Source organism: Manis javanica, chromosome 6 (assembly GCF_040802235.1).
Source record: "Manis javanica isolate MJ-LG chromosome 6, MJ_LKY, whole genome shotgun sequence".
Lineage (NCBI taxonomy): Eukaryota > Metazoa > Chordata > Mammalia > Pholidota > Manidae > Manis > Manis javanica.
The window spans coordinates 16843408-16860477 of record NC_133161.1 but is presented as its reverse complement, the minus strand read 5'-3'; the positions used below and the strand labels follow the sequence as shown (position 1 = coordinate 16860477).

Here is a 17070-nt window from a genome sequence, read left to right as displayed (position 1 = left end):
GAAATATATTTTGGAGTTCAGAAGTCAACATTTCCACTTAAATAATCCACAGCTACCCAAGCATCAACTGTTCACTTAAAAACTACACAGATCTGAGCAATACACCATTTGGTTTTAAACACAGTTCAAGCTCAACCCTAAAAAACATTTATTGAACATGACATTAATCTTTTTTTCAACAGCTCAAAAAAGTAATATAAATAAAACTGTAAACTTAAATATGGGGGTAAAAAAACAGCAGTAATGGTTTGTAAGGTCCAAATCTATGAAAGTGTGTAAAATCTGTGTCAGCAAACTGAATTAGTGCAGATGTTTATGCTTGTTTGTTTGCTGGGTTTTATGTTCAAGTGATGAAATTTCTTTTCTCCTACATAAAATTTTTAATCCATTTTCTTTTTTGCCAGATAGAAATCGCCTTTACTTTAAATTTTAAAGTTATACATAACAATAACAGAAAGAGTTGTAAAATCTACTATTAACAGTCTTAATATTAACAAGGAAAGTACATAAAAGAACAATTATGACACTTTTTACTTAAAATCCCTCCTTTAAAATTCTTCTAGGTAACATAAAGTCAGATAGTTAAAAAAGAGAAAAACTCAGAGCTTGAGAATACTGAGGATAATAACATAAAGTATATAACTTCAGAAAAAAAAATCCTTTTCTAATACACAGTACCAAATCACTTTAGTAAATATGTATAACAAGTCATTAACTGAGTTAAAAATAGCTCTACAAGTGTTAGGGCAAAGAGAAAGGCAAGTTTAAAATGGCAGTGTCCAAGAGAAATATAATGCAAATCACCATTATAATTTTTAATTTTCTACAAGCCACAGTAAAAAAAAAAAGAACAGTTAATTAATTTCATTTAACCCAATACAGCCAAATTATCGCTTCAACATGTAATCAGTTTCTTAAAAATTACTGGTGAGAAATATTTTTTGGCACTAAGGATTCAAACTCTGGTAGGTATCTTCTACTTAGCATGCTTCTCAATTCAGAATGCCATGTTTCAAGTGCTCAATAGTTCATGTGTACCATACTGGACAACACAGGTCTAAGAAATTGGTGGAGAAACCAGGCATGTATCTACCTTCTGACCAAGAGATTAAGTACTATAATCTGACAGAATCTGAAATCAGTAGTAATGCATATACAATATCACCATTGTGATATGATTGTTGATCCCAGTACAAGAGAAATCTCTGAAAGGGAATCAAAGGAAAATTGATTAGAGAACATCAGCCTTCAGAGAAAAGAATGTAACGAGATAAAAATGAACTGGGACATTCTTTTTTTGCCAATGAATCTCTAACTCTTCTAGAAATCATTAGCATTCAGAGTAACGAAAAAAAATCTTTCATTTTCCCCACAATTTTACATATAATTCCATCTTCATCTATTTGTATCAATTTCCCATTTATTATCATGTTCAATATCATTCTACTGGAAACTTTATTAACAAAAGTAAAACTAACTCACATATCCAAGCCTTAAAAATGGTTTCAGGATATCTGAAAAGAAAGTTTAGAGTATAAAATGCTAATTCAAATAGAGCCAAAAGTCTTAAGAATTACAGCATTTCCACATTGGAGTAGGGAAAAACAGAAAGGGCAGGGGTAGAGAGGACACTAAATTTGGCAGGGAGTGAGGGAAAGCAAGTGTTGCTAAAGGAGCTTAGAGGTAGTAGTGAAATAATAGGTCTCTATTAAGAAAGGGTGGTCCATTCTTCCAGTCAAAGGAACTTTCTCGAATAGCAACTACATCAGACCTTCTCTTTCCAATTTCCTCAGGGAGAGAGGTGTCAAGTCTCTCCATGTGTAGGGTGGAGGAAAGGAAGGTTAGTGAGGAGAAAAGAGGAAGACCATGAACCATCCCTGATAACTACTTCCCCACCCATAAAAATTGGCATAATCAAAGCCTACATTAAATATTCTTCCAAGCCAATGAGATTCAGTAAAATAAAAGAGACTAGAATAATCTTTAATTTTATCAACTCTTATGAAATTTCTTATATGTGGTGCAAAATCTCATGCTATCCAACATGTTTTCAAAGGGTCATTCTGATAGCTGTAGTACTATTAACAAACTATTGAGAAAAGGGTAAAAACAGTGAAATGTGTTAGAAGGCTGCCGCAATTACCCAGCAAGAGATGTTGGTGACTGTGAAGATGGTGAAAACTGGTTGAATTCTGGATATATCTGAAAGGTACAGCCAATACCTGATGGAATGTATGTGGGACAAGAGAGTCAAGAAGGACTCCAAAGTTTCTGACTTGCACAACTGGAAGCTGACAACAAATAAGACAAGAAAGGCTATGTGGTAGCAGGTGTATGCGTGGAAGAACACATCTGGGAGGGAAGAGCAAGAGTTCCATTTTGGATATGTTGAGTTTGAGGTACTTAATAGCTATAAAAATGGGAGATATTAAGTAGGTAACTACATATAAAAATCTGGAGTTGAGAATGTATGGGCTGGAGAAATAAATTTGACTCACCAACATTTAGGAGGTATTCAAAGCCATGAAACTAGCAAAGATCAGCAAGAGATTGAGGGAAAATAGAGAAGATAATCAAGGACTGAGCCCTGGGTTATTCCAATACTTAGAGGTGGGCAAAGAGGAGAATCTACCAAGAAATACTAAGAAGGAGCAGCCAATGAGTTTTGACCAAGAGAATGTGGTATCTTAAAAGGTAAATGAAAGAAGTCTATCACAGAGGAAGGAGAAATTAACTTTGTCATATGTAGACTTTTCACATAAGACAAGGCACTGACTACTAGATTTTACAGTGTCATTGTACAAAGCCTTAACAAAAACAGTGTTAGTACAGTTGTAGGGGCTTCAGAAAACATGAGGATATAACTAGACCACATGCATTTAGCGATGCTTTAAAGGGTTCTGCAGCAATGGAAATGGAGAAGGGGAAGAAAATAAATTTTTTTGATGAAAAAAATTACAGCATATTTGTGCATTGATGGAGCGATCCAGAAGAAAAGGAAGAACTAATGAGAGGAAGGAGACTTACTCAAGCAATTTCCAAAGCAAATGAAAGGGGATGGGACCTAATGCATTGATCAGAGGAACTGGGATTCGACAGAAGCAAAGACAGATCATCTGTAGTAACCAAAGACAAGCAAGGTCTGCAGCCAGACCAGTAGGTACATAGGTGTGATGGTAAAGTCTGTAAACGTTCTTCTCATTGCTTCTATTCTCAGTGGAGTAGGAGGTCCATCAAGTGAGAGTGACTATAAGAAAGGTTGAAGTTTGAGAAGAAAGAAAAGATAGAGTAAGTTACCTAGGAGAGGGGAAACTGAATGGACCAAGGAAATAAACTATGAATGCCAGATAATATTAAGGGCCACCTGAGATCTCTTACATGAATTTAAACTGAGAGCCATCACTAGAGTTGTATTCTTCTTCAGTCACTTTCAGCTGCACAGGTACAGACATGAAATATTCAAGAACACTTGATTTAAGTAGGCTTCAGGTTTTGCCAAGTAGGTATGAAGAAGAAAGGAACTGAGGGCATATGAAAGGGAATGAATATAAGACTGATCACCAGGTATGAAGGTACACTACATAAGAAAGGAAGAAAAGAATTTGAGGGACAAGGGACAGTGAAAAGGGAAAAGAATCTGTGGACTAGAGGGCCCAATGATAGTAAAACATTGTTAAATTGGGATACTGGGTGGAATGGGTTGAAAAGTTAGATAGTGGTCGGGGGGCAGGGGGTGGTTTGCATGAATTGAAAATCATGGAGGGTTCAAGTTCATGGTAAAAACAAAGTGTAAGATAAGACCATGAAGTGAGTGGCTGAGATAGGGTAGAGAGCAAAATCACTGCAGAAGAGGAATTTTAGACTTAAGAGGTCATGGTATTATAGGACCAGAAATGGTATATGCTGAAATTACCAAGAATTAAAAGAGGCATAGTGATTGTAAGAATGACAGTGAGCTAGGAGCTACAACAGCCAAGAAAGGAGCAGGTGTGACCCAGGGTGCAGTAGATGACAGCAAATATAGGTTTATGGATAATATATAAACTGTTAACAATAGACAAGTTTTAGGAAGGGAGGAGAATAGCAACATCTGCTCCATTTCCAGGCTCAGTGGAACCAGGCTCCCTCTTCAACTCCTATTCAATGGAGGAAGTCAGAATGGGAAGCTTAGCCTTAAATCTCAGTGGATGGGACTCCCCAGTGACCCGTGATGACCACATGTAAGAAAAAAATGAACTTAACAGACTTAATGAACTTAAGTAAATGAACCTCAAGTAAAACCTTAATGAACTTAAGTAAAAGGACACAGGGGAAGCAATGTTTTCAGAGAAGTAGAAAGTAGAGGAAATGTTCAGGAAAAATAAAAAAAGATAGAGGAAATTTTGCTGATGATAAAAAGGAGTGAAAAGACAGGAAACATTCAGAAACCTGTAGGGATTAAAGTTTGAGGTGTGAAGCGTAACCTGAGAGACTGGTGGTGATTGACATAAAAAGGAACAAAGGATAGAATAAGATTAGTCCTGATGGACTTCAGGCAAGTAACTGTGTCAAGGCCATGAATGTTGGAGGGATGAATGAGGTACAACAAACTCCCTGTCAATAGAGGACCAACAATCTTGGGAGGCATGCTGTTAAGTCTCAGTGCAATGGGGTTCCCCTTCACTCATAATGATGGCTTGCAAAGAAACTGTAAAGTACTTGTCAAACTGTTGCAGAATTTTTTTAAACTAATGAAGAAGTTTCTTATTTATTCGCTTCAAGCCTCCGAGCCTACTTTCTGCCTCACTTCTACACTAGATAACTTTTATCAAACATTTAGCATATATCAGGCACTGTTCTAAGTGTTTTAAAAAGATTATAATTTAATCCTCACCACAGATCTATGACATAGTGCTACCACTGCCTCCATGTTACAAGAGATATAAGGCAACTTTCCCCAAGACTGCAGAGTTAGCAAGTGATAGAGCCCTGAGGCCACATGTGTAGTAAGTCTGTTCTACTATGAAACTTAAGAACATTCAGCAAACTGCCTCTCAGGTTTTCTCATCTCTAATAAACAGCATCTCTCATGGTACAAGTTCAATTAACCATGAAAGCTGCTATTATAATTTGTATTCTTGCCATTACACAGTCATTTTCTAATCTGAATGGTCTTTACAGTCACCACTTACCACCTTTCTTAACCTCCCCCCAATTTGATTTACATTCCCAGTCTACTGAAATTTCTAATGTGGTTAGTGATGAACATATCACAAGCCAAAAGGCTTTCCCTATTCTTTCTGCTTGAAAGTTGCATTGAACTATGTTAATTCCTTTTCTTCTTCCTGAAATCGCAGCAATACCATCATGGATCTTCCTATCCCTTACTTTTGTAACTCCTCTCTCCTAGATATCTTCCTTTATTTCCAGGACTTACTTATACTTTTCCATCTTCCTTCCATCTCTCTAGTTGTTCCATTAATAACACCTTTTTTCATTTCTACCCCTTAATGGTAGGGATCCCAGAAGTTTAAGATGGGTCACCTGTGCTTCTCTTCTGTTACCTCTCAGTTTCTCTTAAGATTCTTTCATCCAGTAAATGCTTATTGAGCACCTACTATATACCAGACACTGTTTGGGTCACTGTGGGTAGATCAGTGAACAGACCCCACCCCCGACCCCCACACAAAAAAGGCCTCTCTCCACATAAAATCAAATAATTTTATGCTATCAAGAACACTCAACACCATCTTCCCCTAAATACTATTTTAAACAAATCACTTTCCTGACTTAAAAAAAACAACAACCTTGAATGACTGTCCTCTTACCCACCACATCTGAATTTCTCTGCCTTAGTTCAAAACACTCCATAATTATTTTCTATCATACATATTTGGTTTCGTTTTCCATTACTCCCTGATTCAAAAGAATTCCTGGCAGGCCAGTCCTTTGTGACCCCTTCAAACACATTGTGTTTCCAGCTGGTTGAAAAACTATTGAAAATATATATCCAGTACCTAGACATTAAAAAGTGTTTTAAATAAAAATATAAGTCTTCTAAATGGATGTTTTTGGTTCTTTCAAAAACAGCAAACTATCAAAACACTTATACAGGGCTTACTAGTTGCCAAACACTATTCCAAGCACTTCACATACATTAACTCATTTATTCCACCCAACAATCCACATATCTCCAGCTTACAAATAAGGAAGCTGAGGCGGACAGGGTAAAGTAACTTACCTGAGGTCTGATATATAGTAAGTGGCAGAGCCAAGATTCACACTCAGATAGTCAGGCTTCCTACTATACTGCATACTCCCACTAGAAGCACTAAGTACAAAAGTAGAATTCAAAGGGCTTGCACAGAAAACTACAGGCTCTTGAAAACAGTGCTCAACTACGAAAAATCATTGAGATTAGTCCTTTACGCCAAATACTGAAGAACACTATTTCCTTTAAAATCATTACAACCTTTAAAGAGTATAGGATTTTGTAGTACATAATAAAAAGCACAATCAGTAAATATAAACACATCATTTATTATTCAGAGTTCTCCAAAGCTGCTGAAAATATTTGCTAAGGCATGACAAAAGCGTATATGACAAACGACTAACAAATGTTCTTTAGTCAGCATGCCGATATTTAAAGTATTTTACTGTCATTCTTGTTTTCATCACAATCAAAGCAGATTTGAATACAATGCAGGGAAAGTAACTACTTTAAAGAAAGACTACTTAGCTTTACTTTTTGGAAGCAAAATTCACATCTAGGACTAGGCCCAGTATGACAGAAAAGATTTTAGTAGAACCAAGAAATTTCAAAAAAGTAACACTAAGCATCTAACTTACACAGGCACTCTACAACCTGGCACCAGCTCTATAGCTAAAGGACCTTTTAAAGGTTTCTAAAGACTCATTTAGTAAATTCTTGAGGCTAATTTATATCTGATTACATAAAATTAAAAATCAAAGGCAGACGTTCTTCCATAAAACAATCTTAGAATAATATAACATTAACATATGAGCAGATGGGGAGTATCACATCTATCACTTTCCTCTTTCCCATTTCCCCTTCCCTTCTGGCAGAGAAAAGGCACAAATTTGTCATGTTTTGAGCTGGAGAGAATAGAATGCACAAACTTGGACAGGGACACTAGTTTGATTTGGAAAAGGCTAAAATAAAGTCTGTAGCCTTCCCAACCAGTACTGACAGTCCTGGAACAGAAAACCTAGAGTATATAACCAAAAAGAGCAAAGGAGCCAGTGCCTTCAACAGGCAAAATGCAGAGTAACCATTTAGAATTTGAAGTCTTTCCACTTTATTTTCTGCCTCTCCTCCCTTTTCCTGGGTTTAAAAAGCACCTACCCTCCTGTCCACCCAATGTATCTCCTAAACCACTCACACAAAATCAGCTCCATCCCAAGAACTGTATGAATGGAAAATCTGCAAACTATTATTAATTTGAGATTAATTCAAGTTATTAAAATCTGAGTGACTTTTGGAGCAGGGAGCCTCTCCCCACTACTACCCACTGTGACATTTAAAAATGACTCCACACTCCAAAGTATTAAATTAAAATTTCGTGGGGAGAAGACTGGATTGGCAGCTACCACTGAAGATATTTTCAAATACTAAGGTGCTTCTATACTGCGTATTTGATATTTACTTCCCTCCCACATATGCTGAGGGCAATGAGAAAGATGCATAATCTGTCTCAAGATTCTCCTTCACAAAGGAATCTTAATTCAATCTTAAATTCAAAATTACACATTAAAGCCCCTGTTAAAACAAACCCCCAAAGAGAAGGCAATAGCTTTCTATTCCAGTGACCATGTAAGTTAGCACACACGACCAGCTAAACAAAGTAAAAAATGTCAAAAATAGCTCTTTCACATTACCAGGATTAAAGACGTCTTAAAATGGAGGGAATGTCCATGAAAAACAGCTATTTCCCAATAATGCAGTATACTGCATCATCATCTTTATCTTCAATGTTTCCCAAGTACCTAAAAAATCCATGGCATTATGGTAGGTCATACCTTTATAGTAACAGGAAAGAAAATGATTGGTAAATTAAGATAAATTTAATTTTTAAGTTTTTGTAAGCACCCTACACTTGAGATGTTCTTAGACTCAATCATAAGAATCCTTGTGATCCACATGCTAAATATCATAAAGGGAATAAATATTATATTGAAGAAAGCAGAAAGAGAATAAATGGCAGTACAGTATTGTTCATCTACTATTGTAAAGTCAGAAGAAGAAATCTATATCCCCCCCTTAAGATAAAATGCGAAATTTTCCTTCATAAAACAAAAGCATGCTATTCAGAAATACACAATAAATGAAGAAAGTTGGCTTAATGAAGTCAACAAACCAAAACAAAGAATTTTAAGATTCTCAGAATTTTAAAAACTTCAAAATAAAACAAATATGGCTGTTTAACAAGACGTTTTGAATAATACCTTTGCAAAATGAAGTATAGCAAAATATAAATCAAAGGATACATTTTCATTTAATAATGTCCCTACGTTCACCTTTGGACTGCTAACTTAACCTTACCCATTCTTAAGCTTGAGTTTGGAGCTGACAATATTTAGTTTTCCACTGCATTAGAATTTTCTTCCATTCCTTCTATAATCAGGTCATTATTAAACTTTAAAGATATCCAATAATATATACTGGTTATAAGCTGTTTAAATACAAGTTTCCTAAAACTCCTTCTCAACTCATACACATATCAGAAGCAGATGAGGCACAAACTTCTTTCCATCTCTTACTATCATACAATATTGTTTCTTTATTTTCCAAACTCTTACTCCTCAGTGAATGAATATATTTGAAAACACTGATAGCTATTTTCTACTGAAATTCCCTGAGGTTGTTATTTGAGTAATTATGCATCACTTCCTTTCCAAAGGCTGGGCTTAGATAACAAATTGTAGATTACTATCAAAGACCCAGACCACATTTCCTTAGTTCCTATTCTCCAAAACCTTGGTGTCATTTCTGGATATAAGAGTCTGAAGAGAAGATGGAATCAATTAGTTGCCAAATCCTGTAGAATTTCCACACTAACTCTCTCAGAAGGCCCCTTACCTCAGTGGCCTAATTGTTAATTTTTCAAACTCAACTGTCAAACCCCAAAATATGCTGCACCCTACTGGAAGAGCAATCTTTCTAAAAAAGTACTTTCATTACATCATCTCCTGCTCCCTCCAACCTCTAGTGGCTCCTTACTTTTTAGTAGACCAAATTCAGCCTGACACTGACTATACCTTTCATAATCTAGCTCTATCTTAGTATACTAACTTAGCTTACACCATTTTCAGAAATTAACACATTATTCCACTGAGATCACACTCCTTACATCTCACTCACATCATGCTTGTCCCTGCCAATTAGTATTTGTTCATGCTTCCATCCCTCACATGGAATGTATGGAATGTTCTCCTTCTGGATATGCTTTGTCTATGCAGATAGTACATATTCTTTATTCAAATCCACTTTCTCTAGGGAGCCCCACTCCAAGAACTTTAGTCTGAAGACATCCCACGACTAACATACTGGACTCAGACTACTTGCACATTAGTTGCACACTGCTTTGGACAGTGCTAGCTATATTACTATGAAAGCATAGCCAGCAAGATGATGAACTCTTAGAAGTGGTTAGGCCATTTCCCAAGAAGTAGGTCTATAATAAGTACTCAAAGAGTATTTGACAAGTTGATGAATTATCCAGATAAAAAGTCAAGATATTTTATCAAAAGAATTCTAGTACAAATGAAATAATATGATGTCTAAGATTTGCCTTGAAATATTCCAGGTCAAAGAGTAAGGGAACATAATAGGGTAAAGTAAGTGGGGGTATAGATGAAACAAGATTGGTTGAGTTGATGATCTTCAGAGCTAAGTGACAGCTACAGAGAGGTTCAAATCTACTTTTATACTTGCTTAAAATTTTTCACATTAATAAATGTATTTTTTAAAATTACTAAGCCTTCACTTCATTTTAAATGACAAAACCAAAATGCATTGTAACATTTTCTTTACCCAAGAAATAGCTAGTTTCCCATTTAGAGTGAAAAAATTCTGGAAAGATCTAACTTGACAGGGAACTTGCAGCATGCTAATTCTCATCTAAGAATGAATAAAAAAAAGTTAGAGGAAAAATTTAGTAAAAAATGGAGGCTGTCTCCATCAAAAGAAAAATTAGTCTTACCACCAAAAGCAATATTGTTTAATACTTCAAATTTTCATTCAATTACAGCATTCACAAAAGGGCCTACCCAAACAACTGCTGAAAATTAAAAATGTGGGAAAAAAATCATAAGCAAAATCTGAAAGGCAGAAAGTAAGAAAAAAAAATTATTACAATCAGTGTTCAATAACCCAAATCATCCAATTTTACTTCAGGATTCATAATCTGAAAATATGTACTGCCCTTAACAGAAATCAATTAGTAGATTCTTAAATAATCAAAAAAATTAGTACTTCCTCTCTACTCCAAGGACTTTTTTAAAAACATGCCTAAGAAATTTCAGATATTTGGTTTAATGACAATATATGTTTGTTGCTGGTATGGAATCCTCCACCCCTTTGATATTTCAGTCTATAGCTACTTTTCAAAATTCAATCAGTATTTTCCCTACAACATCATTCACTAATTTTTTCCAAAAGCAGTAATGCAACATCAACAATCTTTAAATGTTGGTATTTTATTCTTCTAATTACACTTTTTTTTTTTTCAAACTGGTTTCAAGAAGATATACAAACCAATATGATTATTTGATTTCCCCTTTCCCTATTTTCTCTAAATATTCAAAAGGTGAGATTTTAGTTACCATAATTGAAAAAACTTGCTTTTGAACAGATATCTGACATGCACACATATAGTTTTCCTAATAGCAATACATCATCTGCCCAGCACCCAGTGTAATTAATTTAAAACAGGATGACTCTCTTGTATGAACAGAGAGCTAAACAAGAATAAAACCATCTTCACAAACTCCATAGGAGGAAAATAAACTCACACTCAAATTGCCTTGTACTATCTTTAAAGTTAAGTGTTCCTAACAAGTAAAAATAATCATCATATTTAGTAGCATGTAATTTCTCTTTTCTGGCAAAAGAAAAAAAGTTGCTATAGGAAAACTAATCTAAGGGGCCAAAACATTCAAATTTTCTATAAATTACCTTTTGATTAAAAAATAAAAGACTCATACTATGAAAAACAATGTAATAAAACCCGCTGGATTTTTTAATACCCCTGAAAAAAGTAAATCACACAGTCTTTTCAAATAAAGGGCACATAATGTGATTAAAAAGTCCCACTTATTTCCCTGCATAACTACATAATAAATTGTGCCATCTTTATAATTTGTGTGTTCTCAAACTTTGATAAATAATATATATTACTAATTTTAAGGTATCAGGGATATTGACACATTTTATAAAAGAATGGGCATTTGCAGATTTTTCCTAAAAATCTATGAGGTAACATAAAATTTTAAAAATCTCAGAATGTGTTAAGTTTTATCCAATAGATGCTATTCCAGTGGGATGAAAACCATTACAAGTTCCACTTAGAGTAAGAAATCCTTTGAGAAAAGTATGTAGTACATTCTAGATAAACTATTTCTAGAACACCAAAAATCTCTATAACCTATTTCCCTACTGTTTCTCTTTGAACCAACTAGGCTGAATATAAACTTCCTTCACAAGAAGTCAAGACAGTACTATACTTAATGACAGAATTTTCAGGGCAAGCCGCCAAGCTTTCACAAATTAAAAATTTCTATTTCACTTGGTCAGTAAAAAACAACAACACTGAACTGAAAGAGCTTAACTAAGTATTATTTGCAGACACCAAAAAAAAAAAAAAAACACCCACATACATACATACACATTCAAGGGAAGAGCATAGCTTTACCTCAAAACCAGGAATAGGGAAAAAGAGAAAGAGGAGACTTCTAAAATCATTCTGCCTAAACTGAAAAGATATCTTTTCATTTTCTTAAGACATGTATAATTAAAAACAAAACAAAACAAAACTCCCTTAATGCAAAGCATTCATCCTTAAGCTTTCTCTCTTTTACAAAGTAGTGAGTTGAAAGTTATCCCTAGTGATCTCATTCAGACTGAAGTTTTAGGGGCATTACAAAACAATTTTACTTTCCTGAATTTTGTTATTTGATTATAACTGTCTCATCCTACTAAAATTAAAGATTTGTCTGTAAGACTTTATGATAACGAATTTTACAGTAAGTCAACTTAAAGTAACTCATATTCAAAAACCTTCCTATAGAAATCATTTAGTCATCTGAAGAATTCAACTACTGAACCTGGCAGAAAGTATTCCAAACTATCAAAAGAAAACCAAAAACCCCAAGAATGTATGAAGCTGCAATGTTCAGTGTTTCATCTAAAAACTTAAACCATACAAAACTATTCTGAAATGTCTGCTCCCTCTTGCCTATCAAAATGTTAAAGAACTTCAGATATCTTTAGATGTACTAAGATCCCAAAGTAAATTCATTTTCAACTCAACGTGCTAAAAAACTAAGAATTTGATGATTTGCAGGCAAAGTGTGGAGCAGAGAAAATTACTTGAGAATATTGAAGCAAAATATATTCACAAAAGAAAAGATGTATTAAAATCATTTACCCTCTTCTGCCAGTCCTCTCCTAGAACACAATGTTTAAAATTCAGCCAAGTATGACTGCCAAGGGTTTCTAAATCTTTATGTTAAGCTTGTTCAAAGTGGAAAGCCTTTCCAGTAGACTGAAATACGCTTTTTACTAAGAGTTGAAGATCAATTGTATTAAATACGTACCTACTGATAAACTAAATGTAGGTAGTATTTTTTTTAAATGTCAACGTACTAGGGCAAGGTTTGCTACATAAATTGCTTCCAATTCTCAGAAGAGTAGGGATTTATTTAGCTTCTCCAAACTGGGGCTTAAGAGGCTGAAAGGAAAAGTTTTATAAACAGCTTTTCTAACCTAGGTTTGCATTTGATAAAACAAACCATTTACCACAATCAAATGACTATAATACCAAATGAAGATGCCTCAATTATGACAGGTAAAGTTTGTAAAAATCGCAATACTACTGTAATGTGCAAAAGTGATTAAAAGGGTAACTGTTATGTGTGTGTATTCACAATGGAGGTATTATTACTTTTGTAAATAAGAGGTATATTTCTGCATGAGATGGCTACTATGACTTTTAGTATTTTTACATATATCTTAACATAATGTCTTATTTATGCGTAAAGTTGAGATGTATGTATCTAATTTATATAATCCTGTTTTTCTGGTAATTCTTTATTTCACAGTAGTCTGACTATAGCAAAGGCTCCTTCTTCAACTCTCGTGCCATTAGTCAGTACATTGCAATTCTACCTTCACCAAAACATGGACAATCATAAGACACTTCTTGCTTCCAGTTTTTTTTTTTAACGTAGGTAACGAGTGAGTGTAACCAAATGCATACACGTGCACAGCTTTCTCATTTCTTTTCCCCGTCCCCTTCTTTTCTGTTGAACGAGGGATTTAGTTTTGAAAAAAAAAAATCTGATTTTTCTTTTACATACATACCTAATGGATTTTCAAGAGAAGACAGTTTATTCAGATACCTACCATCCTAGAAATGTTAAAAGAGAATTTCCCAAATCCAAAAATACTAAGAAAGTCCGTTAGTAGCTGGAGAGGAAATTTCCACTCAAGCCATAAATAAAAGATGTCATCAATTAAGCTGATCACTGTAACTCACTTAGTCAATAATCAATTTTCAGTATGGAGAGGATCTGTAACCCACATATAACCTGCAAACCATTAAAATAGCACTTCTTTTTGCTTGTGGAGTAACAGATGAAGTTGGTTGTGTGCCAGATTTATCTTATTTTGAAATGCCGAGGCTAATATTTGTTGGTATAATTAATAAGTGTCCTGGGGAGAGGAAATTCAGAAGAACGCTTAGTAGCATGGAGAAACCGGTCCAAAACGGAAAACAAAAACAAAAAAACAAATCCCAACAGAGCGAGAATAGTCCCCAAATAGACCACTGAAAGCAAAACAAAACGTTCCTCTGCTGAGTAGCCTGAATAAACGATCTTCACTCGGAACGCTTAACATTATCCTACCTCACTGCATTCACTTCCCAACTTCCTTGACTTTTCAGGGGCCAACACGGGGCATCCCTTTTTTCTGGAAATGTATGTTGACAGAAATCTGTACAGGAAAGAGGGAAGGAACGGATAATTCCCAAGAAAGCTGTGAAACAGGTGGGTCAGAACGACCAGCAGCATAATATAAATACTTAAGGGCAGCTTTAAAATGACAGATGTGATTAAAGACTGCAAATCGGAAGACGCTCCAGTGTGGCAGACAGACCAGAGGCTGACTGCAAGCAGAAGACGGAGGCGAAGGCTAACTAACTCCAGAGTGGTAGCAGTTGGGCAGAAAACAAGCAGCAGGATGAGTGGGCAATGAGGGGTCGGATTAATGAGGCGCAGCAGCAAGGGTCAGAGTGGAAGTGACGGCTTTGGTCTTGGGAGACTGGGGGCCACTGGGAAAAAGAACGTGAGAGAGGGGAAGGAGGGCTGGGAAAACAGGAGAACTGGGCCCTAAGGCTCCTGCCCCTACAGAAATGAAGGGGAGAGAGCTGGAGAAGCCGCCCCGGCTTCCCAACTGGAGAAATTTTCGAAGGCGTCTGCGCTCGCCGCCGCGCCGCCTTTAGCCTCGCTCCCTTCTCCTGGTGGTAACTGCCGTGGCGTAGAGGGGAGAGGGAGGCAGAGGAGGAGGCAGAGGAAGACCCAGGGGGAGGAGGCCGGGGACGAGGCGGGGGTGGGGAGAAAGGGGGGTGCGGCCTGCACAGTCCCCGCGAAGCCTCCGCTCTCTCGTAGCCGGTCAGCCCCGGGTTTCCCCTGAGCCCAGCCCCGCATAAGACTCACCCGCCTGCCTTGCCTCGCTTTTCCCTTAGCCGACTCCACGCGTTACGGCGTCCTCGCAAGAGACCACTGAACGAGTGTCGGGGAAAAAAGTCTTCAGAACCGGGCCTGATTGCTTCAACGGGTCCGACCTCTACGGCTGAGAGAGAGAGACTCTCAGCTTTCGGTGGGTTCCACAGCCAGACGGGCCACCATCTTACATTAGGGTAAGACTCCTCCGGCCTCCCGAGCGCATGCGCACGCCGATTCGGCCGGGAGGGGCGGGGGAAGGGCGGAGGAGGGGCGGGGGAAGGGAGAGGGAGGGGCGACAGCAGAGGCGGGCGGCCGCTCCCGCAGCATCCTGGGAGTTATAGTCCGCGGAGGGTAACCGTCCCGCTGCCGGCCGGGATTTGCAGTTCTTGTCCCAGGCGAACGGGATCGCCCATCTGGCGCGGCTATACTACTGCCTTTCTCCGTGTTTTGCTTCCTTCTCTGCTCGCGTGTGCTGCTCCGGTGTCATTTGGTAGGAGGTCTCCTTGAGCGGTTCCGCTTCCTCGGTGTCGCTCAAATGAGGGATACCAAAACTCGGGGCGAGCTTCACCAGATCCCAGGGAGCCAAGAACGTGTCCCCTCTGCCCCGCCCACTGGAGATGTTAAAGGGGCGGGGTAGAGGCAGGCTGGTGTAGGAGGAGCGCGGGATTTGATCTAGGGTGAGAACTGGAAACAGAATGGGCGTCTGGGGGCGAAAAGGGAACGTTAACCCGTTTCCCGTGTTTGCGGCGCGTTTGTAGCCACCAACCTTGATCTGGTCTCTATAGTGAAGAAAGATCCTAAATTGTCCTGCACAGATGACAGGAGAATGATAGACCCGTGCACCTACAAAAACGTGTTTTTGATGCTAGAAACTTAAGAGCATCGTGCCGACGTGGATGCCGATTTTTGTTCGGTGTTCTGTCTGTACAACTCAAGTGCATGAAGTCCACAAACTCCGCACACATCAACACAACCCAAGGAATATAAGAATGTACTCGCAATCCCTATCAGCGCCGAGGAATCATCAATCGCAAAAATCAGTTTCCTAGCCCTCCCGCTTGCTAACTGGAACTGGTGAAAGTGGCGCTCGAAGCAGTCGGTTTTACTTTTTGCGTGTGCTCTTCAACCATTCGTACAAATGCTCATTGAGCTCCCGTGTGACCGGCACTGTTCTAAAAATGGGAAGACAACAGTGAGCAAAGCAGACAAAATTCCTTTTCTATTCTAGGAATTATTTTATCTATTCTAGTGTACATGTCGAGGTAGGGGGAAAGGGAAGGGAAGCAATTTTTAAAATACAGGATCAAAATGCATATGATACCAAAACTAATAAAAAAATTTAAACAGTAAGGGGAATAGGAAAAGAGGTTTCAATTTTAAATCTGTGAATCTTAATCTCATAGTGAGAAGTCTTTGTTTTTTTTAAAAAAAGTACATTAGTTCTTAGTGTTTCAGGTTTTTCACTGTCAGGCCTAGGGACAATAGTCATTTGGGGAAAACTTAAAATACATAAGCTCACAAAAAATTAACATATTTGAAATTACAGAATCAGTAAATTATTATCTAGCCAAGAAAATTGGGAAATCATTTGGATTCACCTTTAGGTAACTAACTGCCTAAACAGTCAGTAGAGGAGACATGTATTTTTTTTAAATGTGTTTGATTTTTATATTACCAACTTTATAGTGGAATATAAACAAATAAAAGAATAAAGTAAAAATTCTCTCCATTATCAAAGATTAGAACCATCACATTTAGAACTAGAAGGGGTCTTCATCATCATCTAATCCAGTGGTCACACCCATATTTTACCCAACACACCTTTTTTTAATGGCAGATATTTTCAGAATGTCTCTTTTATTAGCCTAAAATGAAATTCATAGATAATATAACCTACCTACATACGTGATTTTATCTCAAATCCAAATAATTCTCTATTTATAAAATAAAAAGTACAAAGAAAGTAATTTATAATACAAAAATTCCTATTTCAACATATAAACAGCATAACTATTCTAGAAAATAAAATCAAGTCATCATTTGCTGGCACTTATAAATAAAATCCCTATGAATGTGAAAAACACAAATACTAACTGCCATGGGTATGATATTTTGGCTACCTCT

The 17070-nt window shown here is 37.0% G+C and overlaps 1 protein-coding gene and 1 long non-coding RNA gene across 11 annotated transcripts in view; one reads left to right on the top strand and one right to left on the bottom strand.

The window, feature by feature from the left end:
• Positions 1 to 15149, bottom strand: part of CNOT4 (CCR4-NOT transcription complex subunit 4) — a 135648-nt gene extending 120499 nt beyond the window's left edge. For 8 of the 9 annotated variants that reach the window (XM_073238400.1, XM_073238406.1, XM_073238404.1 and 5 more), the window contains exon 1: positions 14938 to 15149. The gene's annotated coding sequence lies outside the window, so the exon portion shown is untranslated. Of the gene's footprint in view, positions 1 to 14127; positions 14151 to 14937 lie in introns of those variants that run through there. The other variant, XM_073238401.1, reaches the window with a different exon arrangement.
• The window catches only part of LOC140849847 (uncharacterized), a 28020-nt gene continuing 25140 nt past the window's right edge, over positions 14191 to 17070 (top strand). Inside the window, exons 1-2 of one of the 2 annotated variants that reach the window (XR_012132092.1) lie at positions 14191 to 14268; positions 14967 to 15140. This is a non-coding gene — a long non-coding RNA (uncharacterized lncRNA). Of the gene's footprint in view, positions 14269 to 14289; positions 14745 to 14966; positions 15141 to 17070 lie in introns of those variants that run through there. The other variant, XR_012132091.1, reaches the window with a different exon arrangement.